The sequence below is a fragment of the Benincasa hispida genome, chromosome 4, assembly GCF_027475165.1.
Source record: "Benincasa hispida cultivar pf3 chromosome 4, pf3_genome.v1.1, whole genome shotgun sequence".
Classification (NCBI taxonomy): domain Eukaryota; kingdom Viridiplantae; phylum Streptophyta; class Magnoliopsida; order Cucurbitales; family Cucurbitaceae; genus Benincasa; species Benincasa hispida.
In genome coordinates, this window is record NC_143481.1 from 61,327,039 (window position 1) to 61,349,180 (window position 22,142).

General features: G+C 32.4%; 1 long non-coding RNA gene and 1 pseudogene across 1 annotated transcript; one reads left to right on the forward strand and one right to left on the reverse strand.

The window, feature by feature from the left end:
* The first annotated feature begins 13,071 nt into the window (after positions 1–13,071).
* LOC150036859 (uncharacterized) lies at positions 13,072–13,940 on the forward strand. Its single transcript, XR_016529322.1, has 2 exons — positions 13,072–13,211; positions 13,533–13,940. It is a non-coding gene; the product is annotated as an uncharacterized LOC150036859 (long non-coding RNA).
* A 6,286-nt stretch (positions 13,941–20,226) lies between these two features.
* Positions 20,227–21,321, reverse strand: LOC120076277 (secreted RxLR effector protein 161 pseudogene; annotated as a pseudogene).
* Between the last annotated feature and the right edge of the window lie 821 nt (positions 21,322–22,142).

The window sequence follows — 22,142 nt, forward strand, 5'->3', positions numbered from 1 at the left end:
ATCAATAAAATATTATCGAGTAACTTATTCAATAAAGTTGTTGATTTTGCATTCAATTATGAAAATCCAATAAACATATCCATGACTATAGTGTGAATACTTTAACTTTATGTGGTGACATAAACAGGATCAAGTTAATAGTATATAGCCTAAATGGTCTAATAAGTATATGGATGAAATTGGGTATCTCATCCTGGTAACACTATTGGATACAATACATTTTGTAGGCAATACAAATGATGTGATCCACATATCATTCATGTGGAGACATGTGAGTGGGAGCATCCTATACAATGAGTTTGTATATAGATTGGACCACGAAAATAGTCACTTTTCTTTATAACGACCGTTTACTGTTAAAACTGACTATTTCATTATAAGTAACCTAGGTTAACTCGATCTTAATACTGAGCTAGTTATAAACTCCTGTTTGTTCGGGATTATCCTTTGATCGTATGGGTGAGAGTAGTCCAACAGTACTGCTCAATAAGCCTTCCATTTTGGGGATAAGACCGGATGAATAGCTGGGGACATAGCTCTACAAGATGAAATTCACTCCTATTCGATTTAGGGTTAGCAAATAGGTTGTTCTCTTAAGTACTGATTCCAAGTCTTGAACAATCAGGGCCCCGCCTTCTCATGATATATAAAGGACTTGATTCATAAATATTATGAATAAAATTGTTCATTAAAGGGTCAGTAGGAAGTTAAGGAACGAGATGTATTCACAGAAGTAAAACGGTGATCTTGACCTAGTTGTGATTACGAACTACCTGTGAAGGATTGACTTACTAATCATGGTTATATCAAATGGACATAATATATCTACAGTGAGGAGAGTTCAACTATGGGCTTTAGTGGAGTGTCCCATTAGTTAGCGAATGAGGGTTAATTCGGTATAATGAATTTAACCAATTAATCTCAGATCATTGGAGCCCATGATCTGTAGGTCCACGAGGTCCCCTTACTAGCTCATAAATGGATTAGCTTTAGAGTAGCATGATAAGTTAATTTGAAATGTTCAAATTAGAATTAAACGGAATAGGAGAATTTATATTTAAATATGATTTAAATATATGAAGGTGGATTTATGTAAAAATTAATTTAATATTTGATATTAAATTAATTAGAATTAATTGAATTATTTAAATAATTATTTATTAATTTTATTAGAAAATTAATTTATGAAATTAATTTTACAAAATTAATAAATTTTTTTCAATTTTAAAATCAAATTGATTTTTTGAAAAATTGAAAAATTGAAAAATAGACCCAATCGGAAATTTGAGTTTTTCCATTATCATCTTCAAGTTGATCACACAGAACCCATTTCATTTTGGCTTCAATAACTCCAAGCATGAGTTGAATCTCATGCAACCATCTTCTTTGCATGGTAGTCTATAATAAATAAAGAAGATTGGACTGGAGTTAAGGCATGCATTCAAAGAATTTTTATAGAAAAAAACCAGGCTAAAGAATTGTTCTTCAAGTGGGTTGGTGCAGTGAGCTTCTATCCAAGTTTCCTTTCATTCATGTTGTTCTTGAGTCCCACAACTAATTATAAAGCTCCAAAAGAACAAAGGGGAAGATCTTGAGGTGGTTCACAAGATTGCAGCTGAGAATCAAGATCTTGAAGAGTTCTACAAAGGTATAAGTTCAAACCCTCTTATGTTAGATGAGCATGCTTTAGTTTCTGCCAAAATTATGAATTAGAGTACTTATTGATCCTTGTTGCTTCCACTGCATGTTGATATACTCTTACAGCTTCTGCTTATGGAGATCTCTGTTTAGATTTCCTTCAAAGAGAAGTCCAAATGAAACTTGCATATTTCTAAGAATGTTTCTCCTACTTCAATCAACAAACATGGAGTTCGTGTGCGTGGACCCTTTGCTAAATAGAATGAAATTTGAGTTCTTCCTCCCTCGGCGAAACGGAGATGCTCTGGTGCATGATTGATTAACAAAACAAAAGAAAGGGAAAAGGTTAGCTCTTCTACCTTAACATTGCATGATCTTATTGGACTTGGGATAGAAATTCGTCCAAATATTGAAAAATCTACTTCAAGTAATTTTTCGATCACATGCAGGATTTTATAGCCTTACCTAGAAACCCCAAGGAGATTGTCAAACTGCCCGCTATTGTTCAAGTAGAAGCTAGGGTTTCCGAGAGTAGATTAGTTACTAATGATAATCTTGCATCTTGTTTTGGCACTATTGACTCTACTTTTCATACTTCCATGTTGTTTTGGGAGAAAATATTGCTATTCCTAAAAGTTCTAAGATTAGTAAGTTGTCTATACCTTTTGAGACAACTGTTGAATTAGAAGAAATTGAAGGTGTGAATGTCTCTAAAGAAAATGTTTTAAAGCCTGTTGTTGAGAATATTTTTTGTACATCTTCTGAGCTTGATGCTATTGATTCGCAAAATGCTCCTACAATTCCAGTTATAGCTAGTACTTGCCCTAGAAAAGAGGCTTAAATTGTTGAAGAGAATGTCAAGACTCTGACTAAGTCTTCCTCTTTATTGGATCAAAGACTTGTGATTGATGATTTGTTAACTACTGAGATTTCCGAGAATGTGAAAAATGCTGCTTTATCTAATGATGCCACTCATTCTAATGACAAAGAAGATAAAGAGAATATTACTATTGTAGAGTTTCGATCAAAGAAAATTATTATTGATGTTGTTGTCTTTCATGTCGTTAATGTTGATGTTGATGCCTCCTGTGAGACATCTAAAAAAATGAATCTGAAAAGACTGCTTCTGAGGAAGCTTCAGACTAGGGATTCAAGAGTAGCTTGGACAATGATGATACTGATTATGTTCGTGTCACTAGGGCCTCTACTCAAGGCAAAAGAAAGCAATCAACTACTTCCAACATGTTAGAATATATCAAGATGTAGCGGAAGCAACAAAGATCAATAAACATTCTAATTCATTAAATTTGGCTTTAAGTCTAAGCATGTTCATAAAATACACAGTAGGTTTTATGACATACCTTTAAAGAACACCTTGAATCACGATTCTTAGCTGCAAATCTTCTCCAAATTATTTTGAACCACCTCAAGATCTTTCTTACTATTCTCCTGAAGCTTTAGATTGAGTTGTAGGACTCAAAATAAGTTTGAATGAAGGAAATTTGGAGAAGAACACACTGGTGCACCCACTTGAAGAACACCTTCTTCAACTAAAATTTTTCTATAAAAATTCAACTGATGCATGTTTGATTCTCAGTTCAATCTTCTATATTTATTGCAGGACTATCATGCAATGGAGAAGCCTGCATGAGTTGCAGCTCATGCTTGGTAAATTGAAACAAGAGTCAAGTGGGTTTATTATGAGTGAACTACTTGATGAAGAAAGTGAACATTTCCAACTTTTCAATTTTCCAATCTTTTTCAAATTACAAATTGATTTCCAAAATCAATTTGATTTTCAAAAATGAAAATATTATTAATTTTACAAAATTAATTTCATAAATTAATTTTCTAATAAAAATAATAATTAATTAAACAATTTAATTAATCTTTATTAATTTAATATCAAATATTAAATTAATTTTACACAAAATCCACCTTCATGAATCCTTATTCATGAATTTAGTATTTAAATCATATTTAAATATTAATTGATTCTCCAATTTCGTCTAATTTCAAAATTAAATGTGTAATTATATCACATATAATTACTAATTTCCTTAATTCTAATTTAAACTTTTCAAATTAACTTATCATGCTATTCTAGAACTAATCTATTTACAAGCTAGTAGGGGACCTTGTGGACCTACAGATCATGGGCTCCAACGATTCGAGATTAATTGGCTAAACTCTTTACACCGAATTAACCCCCATTTATTAACTAATGGGTCACTCCACTACAGTCTATAGTTGCACTTCCCTCACTGTAAATATATTACACTCAATATAACCATGATTTGTAAGTTAACCCTTAATGTTTGGGTCAAATATCTGTTTTACCCTCGAGATTACCTTTGTTCCTTAAGTCCCACTGATCCTTTAATGAACAATTGGTTTTTAATTTGGTCAACAAACCGAGTCCCTCTCGGGCCAATGAGAGGGTGGGGTCCCCTATTCAAGACCCAAAACAATACTTAACGGAAGAAGAAGCAACATCAGGCTTTTGGAGGACGTTCTTTTCTTCTCAGCGGTAGTAACGTGTACTTCCGGTTCCAAACCTTTAGCTCTCATCATTATCGGGTAAGTCTGTAGCTCATTCAAAAGAGTAGTCAAACTGTAATCAATTTTATTCATAAGCGTGTTCGTCCAGAACTGCATCATACTCTTCGAAAGAGATTCTAGAATAAAACTTCTCTTGTCAACGACAACCCCATTTACTTCCACCACATTAAAGTGGACCATCATGTCGAGGACATGTTCACGAACAGCGGTCCCCTCTTTCATGCGGCAATTGTAAACGTACTTAATAGCATCATGCCTTAGGGAGAAGGACGGTTGTCCAAACATCCCTCTTAGAGATTCCATAATCTCTTTGACAATAACTATAATTTCATATTTCTTTGCCAAGACATCAAATATGCTAGTGAGGGTATAGGCACGGGCTTTGTCATATTCCCTGATCCATCTATCGTATGCATCCCGAACAGTTCGGTTTGCGTTAGGGCTTGGAATGGGAGGACAATCCTCTGTTAAGACAAACCGTAAAATGTCTATCACTAGTATAGTATTCATATTTGATTTCCAAGTTGCATAATTATCTCCAGACAATTTATCTGATGTCAACAATTGTACTAGTGCACTTGTCATTTTGAAAATATAAACAAATTTTATAAGTAAATTGCTTTCAAACCCAATCAAGTTTTAGCAAAGTAATAATATACCCAAGATTATTTTTGCAACGATACTTCAGCAAGACATTCTTGACTAAATATTATCTCCAGAATAACTCATATTCCGATAGTCATTTAGCTACCGTTTTTTGTCAGAAACTACTAACTCTTTAGTAATTTTGTAAGTGTAACTCTCTTTTTTTAGACCACAGAAGTTCAATCCCAACGTTGCTCCAGAAGTTGGAAAGTCAAAGTTGAAACTGACGTTAGAAATCCTATCCATTTTTTGAGTTTGAGTTGTTCCGAATCCTATGTTAAAACCCTCCAAGGGGATACTTGTCGTTAAATGACTAGCGAGGCCGACTTAAAGACGACAAGCAGGTAAAACATAGGAATCTCACGTTCAAATCAACAGAAGAGACCGTAGGATATATTGACACATGTTCTTCACCCACTTACTATGAACTACTTCTCCTATTCACTTTGGTCTTGACCGCGTGACAAACACTTTCCAAATGGAGCAGTTGAGGTATAATCGACACGAAGTGTTTCACGGATCTCACGGTGGAAATTATGTAGGGACGTGAGAATTGAAATCAATATGTCGTATATTTGATTTTCCATTGAACAGCTTCCCCTCATTCACCATGATGAATTCACGCAAATACTTTCCGAATGGAGCAGTCGAGGTATAATTGATACAAAGTGCCGCATGAACTTTTTAGTGTGAACATCTTGAGAACGTGAAAATTTTAAAATCAAAATATCACAATTGATTTTAAAGTGAACAACTTCCTTCATTCACCAAAATCTCAATTCATGTAAATACTTTCTGAATGGAGCAGTCGAGGTATAATTGACACGAAGTGAAACATGAATTTCGATCGTGAACTCTTAAGGACATGAAAGCTAAAAATAATCATATCATATATGTTTATTAATCTCCCACTGAAGCGTTCCAACATATCATATACGTTATTTGATTTTCACTGAAGTGCTCTAATAGCATATCATATATATTGTTAAACTCCCACTGAAGTGTTCTAACGATTAAACAGGGTATTTGTTTCTTAGGTTTGTTTCGGCTAATTAAACAACCTAAGTCTAGGTATTTATCCAAGTATAACACTTATAATTAGATTTTCACTTGCTATGTCTAGGTGATAAACCAGTTTTAAAACCTCACATCGCTCATGTATTGCTCATAAAATCGATTATCAGCACTCAATTATTCGGCCATAGTCCCCAGGTAGGAGGTGTTCTGTAGACCGTCAACTTAAATACCTCCAGCCTTTGACAGGGTTATATATCGGTTGAGTTTGTAACCTGAGTTTTATAAGTTTAACGACCTATTTTAACTATTGAAATGAGTGGTTAACTTATGTGAGTATGCAAATGTTCTTTGTTATAGATTTTAAATGTCTAATTCAATTTTATAACGGCTTACAAAATTTTGGACATGCTAAACATCCACAACATGTAACATGCATACTATATATTATATTAAATAAAAGAATTATATTAAATAAAAGAAACTCTAAACATGCATATTATATATTAGAACATTTTATAATATATTTTTAATGCATGTAACATGCTTCCTATGGGGGGTTTTAAATCTGCATGGCATACTGTATGCATATACAAGATTTATTTAGTTATAACATACATCACATGTATAAATAATTAAACACATACTGATATGGTTCTAGTTTTGGCATTTTAAGCAAACAAAACCAAATTATTACAAAAACAGAAAGAAACAACTCTAAACCACTTCCGGATCGCTCAAACTACTCCAAACTGAACCCAAACAGCTTGAACCAGATGTCAACTGCTTAAATCGGAGCAATCAAAACACTTTTGAAGGTGAACCAGATTCAGTTTGAAATGATCCGGACAATCCTCGCTCAGTCAAACCGGTCAAACTCGCTTCTGGACCATTGAAACTGGCTACTCGATGGCTAGTGGTTGAAAAACTCGATCCTCGCTCCTCGATGATACTTGATCCTTACTGAACTATGAGTAACATTGCGACACTCGAGGGCAGCGTTGCGACACTCGAGGGCAGCGTTGCGACACTCGAGGGCAGCATTGCGACGCTGCCTAGGCAAAAGCTTACGATCTGGAAATCTACAGCTCGACCTTCTTCACTTCTTTCTTTAATTACATCTTAATTTCAACTCTAATGACTCCAAATAAATTAAAGACTCTTGAGCACACATATAAACTCATTAAACAAAAGCCAATTATAAATTTAACTTAGGAATCAAAGAAAATTTAAATGCCAAAACTCAAAAAACCATATAAGTGCACCATTTTCATATATCTCATGAAAAAACACCCACAAAGCCAAAATTAAACTAAATTGAATGCTTAAATGAGCTCTGATACCAATTGTTAGAGTATATCAATATGCAACGGAAGCAACAAGGATCAATAAACATTCTAATTCATTAATTTTGGCTTTAAATCTAAGCATGCTCATAAAATACAAAGTGGATTTCATGACATACCTTTAAAGAACACCTTAAATCACGATTCTCAGCTGCAAATCTTCTCCAAATCTCGTTGCGAACAACCTCAAGATCTTCCTTACTATTCTCTTGAAGCTTTAGATTGAGTTGTAGGACTTAAAATAAGCTTGAATAAAGGGAATTTGGAGAAGAACACATAGGTGCACCCACTTGAAGAACACCTTCTTCAACTAAAATTTTTCTATAAAAATTCAACTGATGCATGCTTGATTCTTAGCTCAATCTTCTCTATTTATTATAGGACTATCATACAATCGAGAAGTTTGCATGAGGTGCAGCTCATGCTTGGAGAACTGAAGCAAGAGTCAAGTGGGTTTATGAGTGAACTACTTGATGAAGAAAGTGGACATTTCCAATTTTTCAATTTTCCAATCTTTTTCAAACAAATTGATTTCCAAAATCAATTTGATTTTCAAAATTGAAAACATTATTAATTTTACAAAATTAATTTCATAAATTATTTTCTAATAAAAATAATAATTAATTAAACAATTTAATTAATTCTAATTAATTTAATATCAAATATTAAATTAATTTTACACAAAATCTACCTTCATGAATTTAGTATTTAAATCATATTTCAATATTAATTGATTCTCCAATTTCGTTTAATTCCAAAATTAAACACGTAATTATATCGCATATAATTACTAATTCCTCCAATTCTAATTTGAACATTTCAAATTAACTTATCACGCTATTCTAAAGCTAATCCATCTACGAGCTAGTAGGGGACCTTGTGGATCTACGAATCATGGGCTTCAATGATCCGAGATTAATTGGCTAAACTCTTTACACCGAATAAACCCAATTTTTAACTAATGGGTCACTCCACTAAAATCTATAGTTGCATTCCCCTCACTGTAGATATATTGTATCCACTCGATATAATCATGATTAATAAGTTAACCATTCACAAGTTGTTCGTAATAACAGCTGTGTCAAATGTCTATTTTACCCCTGAGATTACCTCTTATTCCTTAAGTCCCACTAATCCTCTAATGAACAATTGGTTTGTGATCCGATTAACAAACTGAGTCCCTCTCGGGCCAATGAGAGAGTGTGGCCCTTGTTCATGACCCGGAATCAACACTTAAAAAGTAATTCCAACCATGACAAAAAATATATGAAGAAAATAATTAAATAAGTTTCTTCAATTATTTTTTTTTTCTTTTGAACTGTGTTAATTCCAAAGATATATCCATATCCTAGATTTATACTTTTTAAGGATTTCTATTTTGAGCCAACTTATTTATAAATATATCAAGATTTCACAGTCTATTAGCGATAGACACCAATAGACATCAATCAATGTAGTATTAGTATCTATCACTACCATTGATATTAATAGATGTCTATCAATCTCTATCATTATGATATTTTGTTATACTTCAAAATATTTCGAGCAGTTTTATCATTTAAAATAATTACTATACTTTTTAGTGGTAGACAACTCTATATGAATTTTTAAATTTTCCTTTAATCTTTTCAAAGTTTTAAATAGACTTTATAATTTTAGAAATATGAAGTGATATGCTTTTAACTTTAATTAACATACTAGATGCAATTTCGTTGATCTTTGAATTATGTATTTTTGCATGTTAGAAATAGTATGAATTTTAATGTATAATTTTTTTTATGTAATCAATTTTTATAATTTCAAAATTTTGTCAACAAAATTAGAGGAAGTATTTTACTCTTTAAGGGGAAAAGTATTTGACACACGGCACTAAACATTGAAAATAGAGACTTGCCATCTTCTTTGGATCTATCTTGCAATAATGATACTACCATTAATGGGGAATTATTTGGGATTAAAAGATTGATGGAATTTGGAAATTTGATACATCAAACAAAAATGGAAAAAAGAAGAAAGAAAGAAAGAAAAGATATCTTGGATTTTAATGTTTCTAAATAACAATCAAATTGTATTAAGAAAATAATTATAATATATAGTCCATTTTGAAAGTATGCATGTTTGGATAATATCAATTAGTAACCTATTTTAAATGTATTTATGTATGAATAATATAGATGAATCACTAAATTAAAATCAATCTTATAACTTAATGATAAAAAATGAAACATTTTGAAATTTAAGGAGAAATGGAAACTTAAACTCAAAATCGAAAGATAAAAAAAATTAATACGTATCAATTTTGAAATGAATCTCAAAACTTAATGACTAAAAATGAAACATTTTGAAACTTAAGGATAAATGGAAACTTAAACTCAAAATCGAAAGATAAAAAATTAATACGTATCAATTTTGAAATGAATTTCAAAACTTAATGACTAAAAATGAAACATTTTGAAACTTAGGGACAAATGGAAACTTAAACTCAAAATCGAAAGATAAAAAAAGTTAATACGTATAAATTTTGCTGCATGTTAGGGATGTACATGGGTTTAGTTTGGTTGGGTTGATGGTGTTTTTTAGATCAACCCGAAAATTCAAGTTGGTTTGATTGGTAATCCAAATGACCCAAATAAAGTTTCCAACCAAATCCTTAAAATTCGGGTTGGGTTGGGTTGGATTGTCAGATTCTAACTTTTTTATTTTTTTTTAATGAAAAATATGTAAATTTATATACAACACATGACTAATTACTAAGATCTCATAAATTAAAGTGCTAAATACCAAATATCTATGATATTTATTATAAACTTTAAACAAAGATATATATCATAACAATTTTAAAAGAAAAATATTAAAAATTCACAAATTAATCAATACATCAAACTTTAAACAAAAAAGAATATATATATATATATATTTCGGTTAGGTTGGGTCAACTCAAATTTTTTTAGCCAATCCATAATCCAACCCAACCCAATAAAAATAGAAAAATTCAACCCAACCCAACCAAGGAGCAAAAGAACCTAACCCAATCCTTACATTTTGGATTGGGTAGTCCGAGTTGTTCAGATTGTCGGATTATTTGAACACTCCACCGCAAGTAAGCGAGAAAAATGATATGAAAGTTTGTTGATATGGAATTTGCAATTGTCTTTAAGACTTCTATAACCAAGCCTTTTCAAGGAGTCAAAAGTGTTTAGGGTGCCTCAAAACCTTAGGCCATAACAATGACATTAGTCCCAACAACTTCATAATTGAATTCTTCAAAAAGGAACACTCTCCGTATACCTAATTTTGGATAGGTACTCAACACACCCAAAAGCAAATTGGCACAAGCATTCTTGTGAGTGAGATCATGAGTGTCACAATCGCTCTTTCGGAAGCTTCTCTTAGCGATTGTGCGGCACTTGTTCCCGCTCACGAACAAGCTAGCCAACTCGAATACGGACTGCCGATGGCACACCGAGTGCCTCTTGCAACCTCCACCCCCGTTTTAGGGAAAATGGTTTTAGAAAACGAGTTTAGAGAAAAGGTTTTCGTAAGAAGATTTGTGAGTGTGAATAAAGAAAGAAAGATTGTAGTAGACTAGAAAGCAATAAGCAACAACAACGGCTTTATAGAGTACTACTCCGGGTATGAGGAAGTGATGGTTAGTCTTATCCCCATATAGTGCATTCTGAACAAAAAGCCAACTGGCGCCCTTGCATATGCAAAAGGGCGAGTGGTCACTTACAATGAAAATGTAAAGAAAGCAAGATAACTAAACTAATACAATACAGGATATGAAAGTAAGCTAGAAGGGGGTTGGATTGGGCATGCGGCCATGGGCAACAGGCCCTGGACAAGCATGACCGTTACAATGAGCAACCATGTTGGACTAATAATTATAAAAGGTAAACGACATAGAATCAAGCTTGGTTTCATCATCAACAATACTAACCTTATTAAGGTCCAAGGAGACATTGTTAAGTGATTCACAACCTTTTCTATTAGATCTATTACTTGTATACCTTTATCAATAAGAAAAAAAAATTGTACATGGATGATTTTTAACTTTCATTTCCAATATGTGATAGTTAACTTGGAGTAAATCAGAGACAACTTAATATTAATAAGAAACAAATGATAACAAACGACAATGTATTACCACTAACAATGTATCACTAATATACTATATGTGTGTATGTGTGTGTATATATAAACGATATATATGTATCACCAATAGATATCTATCATTGATAGAGTAGTAATGGTCTATCAGTAAGAACATGCAAAAATGTTCTCTCCCAGTGATAGTCATAAAAATAGTCATTCATAGTCTAACAATAATTAAAAAAAATATTGGGTTCTATGTCCTAAACTCGTATTTGTAAATAAATAAATAATTTGTTGATTATTAATAAAATAATTTGTTATTTTATTTTATGTCTTAAATTTGCATAACTCTATCCAATAAGGCAAAATCCAAGGTTATTTATATGAGGTTTGATGGTATGTAGTTGACATATACTAAATTTTGTTAAAGTAATAATGTAAAGGATCTATAGTAGATGGATAAGGTTGGATGTCTTATTCTTGTGACAATATAGATAGATCCATTTTGTAATTGTTATAAACGATGTAACCTAAATCATTCATGTGAAGACATATGGGTGGGAGTATCCTATACAAAGAGTTTGTATAAGACTAGACTGCGAAATAATTAATCTCTCTTCATAACTCCATTAATTGAAGAGATTAATATTTCATAGGATAATCATATGTAACTCAATCATAATCCTGAATGAATTATGAACTCCTGTCTATGAGGGCTCGTCTTTTAATTTAGATGGTGACAATGGCCCGAGCAGCCGACTGAATATGCCTACCATTTTTGAAACTTGACCAAATAGGGAGCTAAGAACATAATTTTACAGGATGAAATTCGATCCTTTCCGTATAGGGTAAGTAGATGAGTAATTCCCTTTAGTGCTGACTTTGGGACTTGAATAATAGGCCCCACTCTCTCATTGGCCTGAGAAAGATTTGGTTTATGGTTGGACTATAAATAAATTGTCCATTAGATGATCAATAGTACTTAAGGATATAGAGGTAATTACAGTGGTAAAATGGACATTTCACCCAATTACAAAGATTGATTAATGTGTAATGACTATATCCATGGATGCAACTTATCCTACAGTGCATAAGAGTGCAACTATTAGTTTACAGTAGTTTGTCTCATAATTAATGAATGTTGATTAATCAATTAAAGAGTTTAATTAATTAATCCAGGATCATTGGAGCTTATAATCTGTAGGTTCATAAGGTCTCCGTACTAGCTCACAATCGATCAACGAGGACCAAGGTATTGAAAGAATAATTTGAAATGTTCAAATTAATTAGGGAATAATATATTTATTGTATTAGATATATTTAATAAAAAATATTATGTATCTAGATGCATTATTACATATTTAATTATGAATATGATTCAAATTTAAATTCTATAATATCGGAGAATTAATACATTTGAATGTTATTCAAATATTAAATTAATATGAATAAAATTCTTATTAAAATTATATGTTATATATTAATATGAATGAGATTTATATTAAAACTATAGGTTAAAAGGGAAATATACATTTGAATATGATTCAAATCTTTAATTAAATAAATATAAGATATTTAATTAAATTAATTATTAATTAATTAATTAACTTCCCCTTAATGAAAGGGAAGTAGGGAAGTGGGGAGTTGGAGAATCTCATACGTAAAATCTCATAAGGGAGTTATTCTAAAAAGAATAAGTCTTTTAGAAGTTCTCTCTACTCTCTACTCTTAATACACAAAAGAATAAGTTCTATGTAATTGGCTTCTTCCTTCTCTTTCAAAAGCACTCTCACAAAGGAACTCTTGCCAAGAGTCATAGCCAAGGAAAACTTCTTGGAGGCATTCTCAACGAAGGAGAAAATCAATAAATTCTATGAGAAGTTTTAGTGAAGAGAAGAGGAAACTATAAAGGTAATTTTCTCTTCTAATCTTAATTCATGGTTAACCTTAAATAAGTCACAACATGATGATATCTGTTTTATTTCTTATTTTTATGTATTTTTCATATTTCCAAAATAAAAATAAAAGCGATCAAATGCTTTTGTTGGAAATTTGATTCCTTAAAGAAAACATCACTAAGATATCAATTGTCTTATCGATATATGCACGAAAATTGTCCATTAACAATAGAAAAAATGGTAGATAAGATGGTAGTTCCATACAAGAGCTATATTAGACCCAATGATCTTGTTATCTTAAGATATTTTATGAGCTTAAATGATTTATTTGCAGGGAATTGAGCACACGGAGTATTACAAAGTGTTTAGGGTAAATCGAGGTCAAACCAAAACATTTAGAAGATTATTCAACAACCGAGGCTTGAAATAAGCAAAAAGACCAAAATACCTTTTCCTAGAGCATTGCAACACTCAAGATCAACACTCCATGATGCTTGAAAACATCAACCAAGCATCACAAAGTTGTTTTGTAGTCTTATGACACTGTGAATATGAAGAAGTGCACAACGTCGCTCAACACTACGACATGCTGATAGTCAACACTACTAGCATCGCGATGCTTGGTAGCAGCGAATTTGTTAAAGGCTTCAACCAACCAAATAAATTTATAAAATTGTATCTATAATCTCTACTATTTGGTAATATTAATAGCAAGACTGAGTCGATCCTTGGGGAACTATAACATGTCTTCTTGTAATCAAGGTTAAAGTTTCTTAGGTAACTAAAGGGAGGTTTTGTGATAATTTGTTTGTAGGAGAAAAGTAAATGACAAGAACAATAAATAGCATGAAAGTGAAAGATAGGAAAAGTAAATGAGAGTCGTCAAATGAGAAAAGATCTAGCTTAGGTATTTGGATCTAGCCACGTAATTAGTCGTTCATTGGACACTAAAAATAATCATCGAAATCATGTAATTGCTTAGCCAACACTTTTAGTAATGCTAAAAGGAAGTCCAAAGAATCTAATCAATCAACATGTTTAGCTGTAATGCATATTAAACAGTCAATCAACCGTATTAAGTTCTAGGGATAAGCTAAGATGATTAGTTACTAAGTATTGCTTAAGTACTCTGACCGATTTTATTTTTGAACTTAAAAAATCATGCAATGTCGTAAAAGGGTCACCACGAGCAACCAAACATTTATACACAAGCATACTTTAATTTGTGCTACTTGATAATTCATGCAAAGATTATATATCAAATATCAATTATGAATCTATAACAAGGGAATGAAAGTATGCAAGGGTGATCAATTCAAACATTAATCATAACATAAAAGTTAAAGCATGTTCAAGGATCACAAGCATTCATAGGATGACAATATTCTGAAATAACAAGTCTTCACTTACCACATTGGGTTTCTCCTTACCTTAAGCTAGAAAATACCTCTTAGCCGCTAAATATCGAGATCTTCAATGCATACATGTTTTGAATGCTAAGATACATTATAAAGTACTTTGAATGTAGAGAAGGAAAGGAAAATAGTGTGGAAGTCAACAAGAGTCCGAGTGGTGGTGATGTATTGAGCTAATGAGAAAGGGGTGTATTTATAAACAATCAAGAGCATTGTGCCGAATTCCAAAAGATAGTAGCACTGAAGGAATCGAATCCCATACGGAAGCAATTGATCGTCCATGCTTTTAATTTGTTTTGAAAAATACCGAAAAATATAGAGAAGACTAAACATCTAAATTAAGCATGCTTTTATTATGAATAACTTAAACGAAAAAGAAAATATCTTTGAAAACAAGTCTTTGATTTTTTCCAATTCTGCACTACGTTCGCGACCTATTTAATCAAGAACTTAGTCACTGCCGCTAAGTCTTCTCCACTATTCTCCAACAAGGACTTGGTTTGTGGGAACCTCTTTTGGAATACTATGGGAAGAATTTTTTTAGAGAAACTTTTTCTCTGTGATTTGAAAGAGATGGGAGATTGAGGGAGAATTGAGAGAGTGATTCTGTGACTGAGAATTCTACCAACTCCCAATAAAAATGCAAAAGTTGATCTCTACATAATGAGTGGCGGGAGTTAACTCCCCTCAACCCATTCCCTCCAACTCCCCTATAACAATAGGGGATTTATTATTTAATTTATTAAATTAAATAAAATTTAATTAAATGATTATTAATTAATCTAATTAATTAATTTTAATCTGTTAAATATCGTATATTTAATTAATATTACAAGTGTAATATATTCAAATGTATTTTTCTCTCATATCCTATAGTTTTAATGTGTATCCCATTCACATTAAATTTGACCTATAGTTTCAATATGAATCTCATTCATATTAAATTTAACATATAGTTTTAATATAAATCTTATTCATTTAAATTTAACCTATAGTTTCAATATGAATCTCATTCATATTAAATTTAACATATAGTTTTAATATAAATCTTATTCATTTAAATTTAATCTATAGTTTCAATATGAATCTCATTCGTATTATTTAATAATTGAATCTCAATCAAATATATTACTCTCTCATGTTTAATTGTAAATCTTATTCAAAATTAACTTTATAATATAATATATCTATGTATATTATATTGATCATATCATATACAATTAACATATATTCCCTTATAAGTTGAACAATTCAAATTCTTCTAAAACTAATTAATCCTTGTTTTACCCTTAGTGAGCTAGTAAGGGGACCTAATAGACCTACAAATTAGAAGCTCCAATAATTTGAGATTAATTAACTAAACTCTTTAATTAAATTAATCAATATTCATTAACTATGGGTCACTCTATTAAAGACCTATAGTTGCACTCTTCGCACCATAAAATATTTCTGTGTCCATAGATATAACCATTACTAGTAAGTCAATCCTTTACAATCGTTCATAATTATAGATGGGACAAATTACCGTTTTATCTCTGTAATTACTTTTTGCTTCTTAAGTCCCACTGAATCTCTAATGAACAACATATTTATAGTCCAACTATAAACAAATTCCCTCTTGGGCTAATGAGATAGAAGGGTCCCATTGTTCACTTATCTTCTTACCCTAAAGTCGGGAGGAGTGAATTTCATCTTGTGTAGTTATTATCTCAACTTTCCACTCGGTCATGTCCTCAAAATAATAAGTTATTGACTCAGCGACTCAGGCCATTCTTATCCATACAAATAAAAAAAATAAGCCCTTACAGGTAGAAGTCCACAATTCACTCAGGATTGAGATCGGGTTACATATAGTCATCCTTTCAGTCAATGGTGTTACAAAGAGAGATTAGTTATTTCATGGTCTGGTCTTATACAAGCTCTTTGTATAGGATACTCTCACTCGCATGTCTATACATGAACGAATTAGATCAAATCGTTTGTAATACTTACAACATTTGTAATACTTACAAAGTGGGTCGCATCCGTAGTGTTACTAGGATAAGGTACCCAACCTTATTCATATACTATAGACCTTTTAGGTTATTACTTGAACATGATCCACCTATATATCAACCGCATACGGTCCAAGTTACATTAAATAATCTTGGATCTTAGTTTATTGGATTGAGTGACACAAGTCTAAATGTCAAAAAAAATAACTCCTTATTTTATTAAATACATGAATTTTGTTTATACATTACAAACCATGAGATTTAGGACGTAAACCCCAACGAGCACCACCAGGCACAGCGCTGCGCCATTGTCTCTTTTCCATGTTTACTTTCTTTTTATACTTGGCACAAAGCTACGACATTGTTATTGGCACCTCAGTTTGATGCCCAAATTTGTCACACAATTTTCTTTCCTTAACTGTCTAGTGTCGGTGCTGTCGCCTGGTGGTGCTACTGGCTTTTGCACCATCTCCTAAGGCCGTACAACGTCACAACGCTAGGTCTTCAGGGGTATTTTCGTAACTTCATCTCCATGAAGACCCAACTTGGCTCTAAATAATTTGTTTTAGCTCAATTTCATTCAAACACTCAAATCTATCTTTCTAGTACTCGATTCCTATAAAAACATATATTTAACACATTAAATTGCCAACAAACTTGTGTTAAACTGAGTAAGATTGGTTTTAGGTGCTATCAATGCTCTCTTACTTTGTCACTTGCAATTGAGTTTGATAGCACTAAGCCAATTTAATTTATCGATCTAATCAATATATTCCTAATTAGTTTAATGCAATCAACTTAGTAATATTGAATGCTTCGCACCACCACTATTTAGTTTATGTAGGAATTAATTCGTCATATAAAGAGTTGGTTCTTTTGAGAGGGAGTTTGACTAGCTTTTCCAAAATAATCAATTAGGCAATTAATTATCATTGTTTTCATGTATTTTATTTTAATTTATTTATCTATCGAACCCCTACTATAAATATTCAAATTTAACTTGAAGAAATTAAGTTTGGATTTTTGTGGTTGGACTCTATAAACTAGTAAGTACTAAAAATATTTAGCTTTAGATTGATATTCTATATAAATATTATTTGATTGAAGGCCTCGACAACCTTCACATCATAAAAGATAGACATCTATAAATGATAAACTTAAAGATGCTCTATGTAATGTTCGCTCTATCGTGCTCAATTAATCTTGAAAATTACACAAGTTTTCTTCTAAAAAGTTCAAGTATAAACTTAATAGAAGGTAGTCCCGGTGAGGACCGAGGTCGAACATAGAGATTATTCGAAAGAAATTAACTTATTACGCTATGATTCTATACTCATATTCATATAAGATTCTATCAATAATTGGAAAGATGTGTGTTGTCATGCATAAAAAAAATAAAAGAAACAAGAACTATGACCTTTTGGTGAGATGTGATGGAAATGGTGTGTGCATTGTGAGCCATGGAGTAAAACGTGAACAAAGAAAATATGGAGAAAAAAAGGGGTTGAGATGAGTATCATCAATCCGTTGAATCCTAATGGCAAACTCATGTTCGTGTTGTAACCTCAAAATAAACTCTACCTCTTGATGAGTAAGCTACATATATCATTTCGCTATGATACATGCTATAGGTTACTTTTTAAAGTAAGGTTGTATTTATTTCTAAATAGACTACCTATTTGGCTTAGTGAGATCCACAATTACTTGCTCCCTCAAGTAGTTAATTATTATCCCTTAGTTCGATTAGCTAAATGGAACTTAGAGTTGGAGTTAAACACACACCGAGCCAAATGAACACCACTTACCGCTAGTTTCACTAGAAAAATGCTAAACTCACCTCAACCCTCTAAAAGTTTAGTTACTCATGGTTTGGAGTTAAATAGAAATGGAGAAGAAGATGAAGATAGAAATCATGATTTGTATGAAGCGTAGAAATAGTTTTTACCGTATATAAGAAAAGTACAGAGATGGAAAAACTAAATAATAAGAGAAAGAAGGTGGATGGAGTAAGGATTAGTCGCCGATAAATCTCTTGCTTCTTGTCGAGCTAAAGTGGTGATATTGTTGCACAGTGAGTTGAATCGGTGCACGGTTGGAGATGAAAGCTCTCTCAAGCTCCTCTCTAGTAGTGATGGTGACTGGTGGTTTTCGACAAAGATCTCCTCAGAAATGGATGGAATGTTCTTCATTGAATTGGGATCTAAGAATTCTCTCAGTGTGACCGAATTTTTTTCTCTATTTCAATGACATTATTTATAAGGCTGGACGCAGGGTCCATTTTGCCGCTCTAGACTGTAGAAGGGCGTGTCAAGCAATTTTTTCACGTTGGGTGTTGTAATTTTCAGATGACCCCTCATATGCATTTGATGTTCCTTCACCGCATGTGATTGTTCTACCATATGATGATTCCAACGCACATCTTTTTCTTCCTTGATTTCATCTGTATTCCTGCATATTCAGCTGATTAGTGATGTAATTTTCACAAGCTCTATATTTAAATTCAATGAACAATTTTCCCTATGAAAATTTTCCCTATTTTCTTATAATCCCAATGCTTTTCTCATCAATAACTTCTAAATATTCTAAATCTTAAGAGACAATGTTGACTTGAGCTATACTAACTAACGTTTCAGCTCAATGATGATGCAGTGAAAGTACTCGAACCAAAAATAAAATAGGAAGAGAAGAAAGAACAATCAACACAGAAATTATAATGGTTCAATCTCAGAGTGGGATTTACATCCACTGTGAAAGGTCTCTCAATCTTCTTTACTAATAATCAAAAAATAGGATTACAGAGGAATTCCTTTTGGAAGTAAAAAATACCAGGTGCATTATAACAATAACAAAAAGAAAATACTTAAATAGCCAGTACTTCAGCGTTTGTAAAGTCATACTCGATCATCGATTACATCTTACTCGATGCTCGATCGCTCGCTTACTCGCTTACTCGTTGCTCACTGTTCACCTGAAAGCTTCACGCTTAAAAGCTTACTCGATTATTCGATGCACGCTTACTCGATGCATGTAAACTTTCTTACTCGATGCTCCCCTGAATGCTTAATCAACCAGCATTTTATTACACCAGGGAAAACTCTTCAGCTGGGACCATATTACGCAGATAAAATCCTTGCAAGGAGAAACGAATTCAGGTGACATACCTCAACCAACCAATCAATCTCGCGCTACCTTCAATAACAAATTTGGTGGAGGAATATTCTTCTTCTAGCTCATTCACATTCAGCTTTAAGATGGGCCTAAAATAACAATAACAACACTTTTTTCCTGCAAACTACAAAGAGTATACCAAGCCCAATTAGAAATCAAATTAATGTGCTAAAATTAGACAAGCCCACTGAATATAATAAATGGCCAAAAATGTATTAGGCTAGCAAAAAGCACAACAATGATTCACCTTGCTACATAATACATTAGTAAGAAAAATATAGGACCTTTCCCAATAACCAAAGAACCAACCTTGAGAGCCTTCAAACAACTCTAACAATATATACAGTTAAAGGTTTTATCAGGACATCAGCAATATTTTCAGAGGATAAAATTTTATCAATCCTTATCCTTCCTTCAGCAATAACATCTCTTATGAAATAGAACGTAACATCTATATGCTTGGTTTTTTCATGGTAGGTCTAATTCTTTGACAAAAAACTGCACTCTGACTATCACAAAAAATCACAAAATCATCCTTTAAGAAAATATGAAATTCTTCAGCTAACTCATTCAACCAGATAACTTCTTTAAATGCTTCAGTTAGAGCCATGTATTCAACTTCTGTGGTTGATAAAGTAACCACTGATTGTAAGGATGATTTCCAACTCACTGTATTCCCAAAGAACTTGAAAACTAAACTGGACAAAGACCTTCTCTTGTATTTATCAGTTGCATAATCTGCATCCACAAAACTTATGAGAACTTCTTGATTACTTAAGTGTTTAGTATATAGCAGTCCATATGACACAGTTCCTTTAATATATCTGAGAATCCACTCTACAGCTTGCCAATGATAGCTCTCTGGATCAGCCATATATCTACTTACAACACTTAAACAATGAGCTAAATCAGATATGGTACAGACCATGAGATACATGAGATTCCCTACAACATTAGCATATGGTACAACTTGCATTTGATCTCTTTCATCATCGGTTTGCGGGGCATGCTCAAGGGATAACTTAAAATGAGATACAAGAGGTGTTGTAACTGATTTAGATTCATTCATTCTAAATATTTTAAGCATCTTATGGCAGTATGCTTCTTGTGAAAGTCTCATAGTACCAACATCTCTATCTCTATCAATTGTTATCCCTAGTATTTTCTTTCCAGATCCAAGATCTTTCATGTCAAAGACTCTTTTTAAATCAATTTTCAGCTTATTCACCTCTTATCTATCTATACTTGCTACCAGCATATCATCAACATACAACAACAAATAAATAGAATGTCTTCCTACTTCATGTCTAAAGTACACACAATGATCCAACATACTTCTTTTAAAACCACATGACAACATAAAAGAATCAAACTTAAGATACCGTTGCCTAGGTGCTTGCTTTAGACCATACAAGGATCTCTTAAGAAGACATACCTTATTTTCAGTTCCTACTTTTATAAAACCAGGTGGTTGATGCATATAGATAGTTTCAGGCAAGTCTCTGTGTAAGAATGCTGTTTTGACATCCAGTTGGTCCAGCTCCATGTTATATTCAGTAACCAGTGATAAAAGCATTCTTATGGAGGTATGTCTCATTACAGGTGAAAAAATTTCGTTGTAGTCTACCCCTTCTTTCTGATTAAACCCTTTAGCAACAAGTCTTGCTTTATACCTTCGTGAATATTTATTTTGGATATCATGTTTGAGCTTGTATATCAACTAACATCCAAGCATTTTCTGCTTATGTGGTTTGTCCACTAATTCCCAAGTCTTATTCTTGATTAAAGAATCCATTTCTTCTTGCATCCATTTCTTCTTGCATAGCTCGCTGCCATTTAAGTTTTTCTTTTTAATTTACTGCTTCTTCGAAGATCAGTGGTTCATTATTTGCCTCTTCCAGTTCAGTACAAAATACATAATAAACAATATCAGCATCTGCATACTTGGAAGATGGGTCAATATCAAGGTGAATTAGAGAAAGTATGTATAGTAAATGAAAGAGAGAAGTGTGTCAACACATCTCGCAGTCTCCATCATTAGTTGATAACATGGGACTCATGCTTGGTCTTGAGGTGCCCATAGGAGCATCCCCCTATGGATGGTATTTGCATGGCTCAAAATCAGGGTTAACTCTTGAAAAAGTTAGGATATAATTTTTGTTCCCAATATTGTTCTTTCCCACAACAGACTTGTTGAGGTAAAATTATAAATTCCAAATGACAAGTTATACTTACAAGAATTCATTAAGTGGTTAATAAAATTCTGACCAAAATAATGGTAACTAAATATTATAAGAATAAGAGTTATTCTGATGCTGGTTGAGAATGTCTGAACTTAGTGAAGAAGTAACTGACTGCCCTACGGTG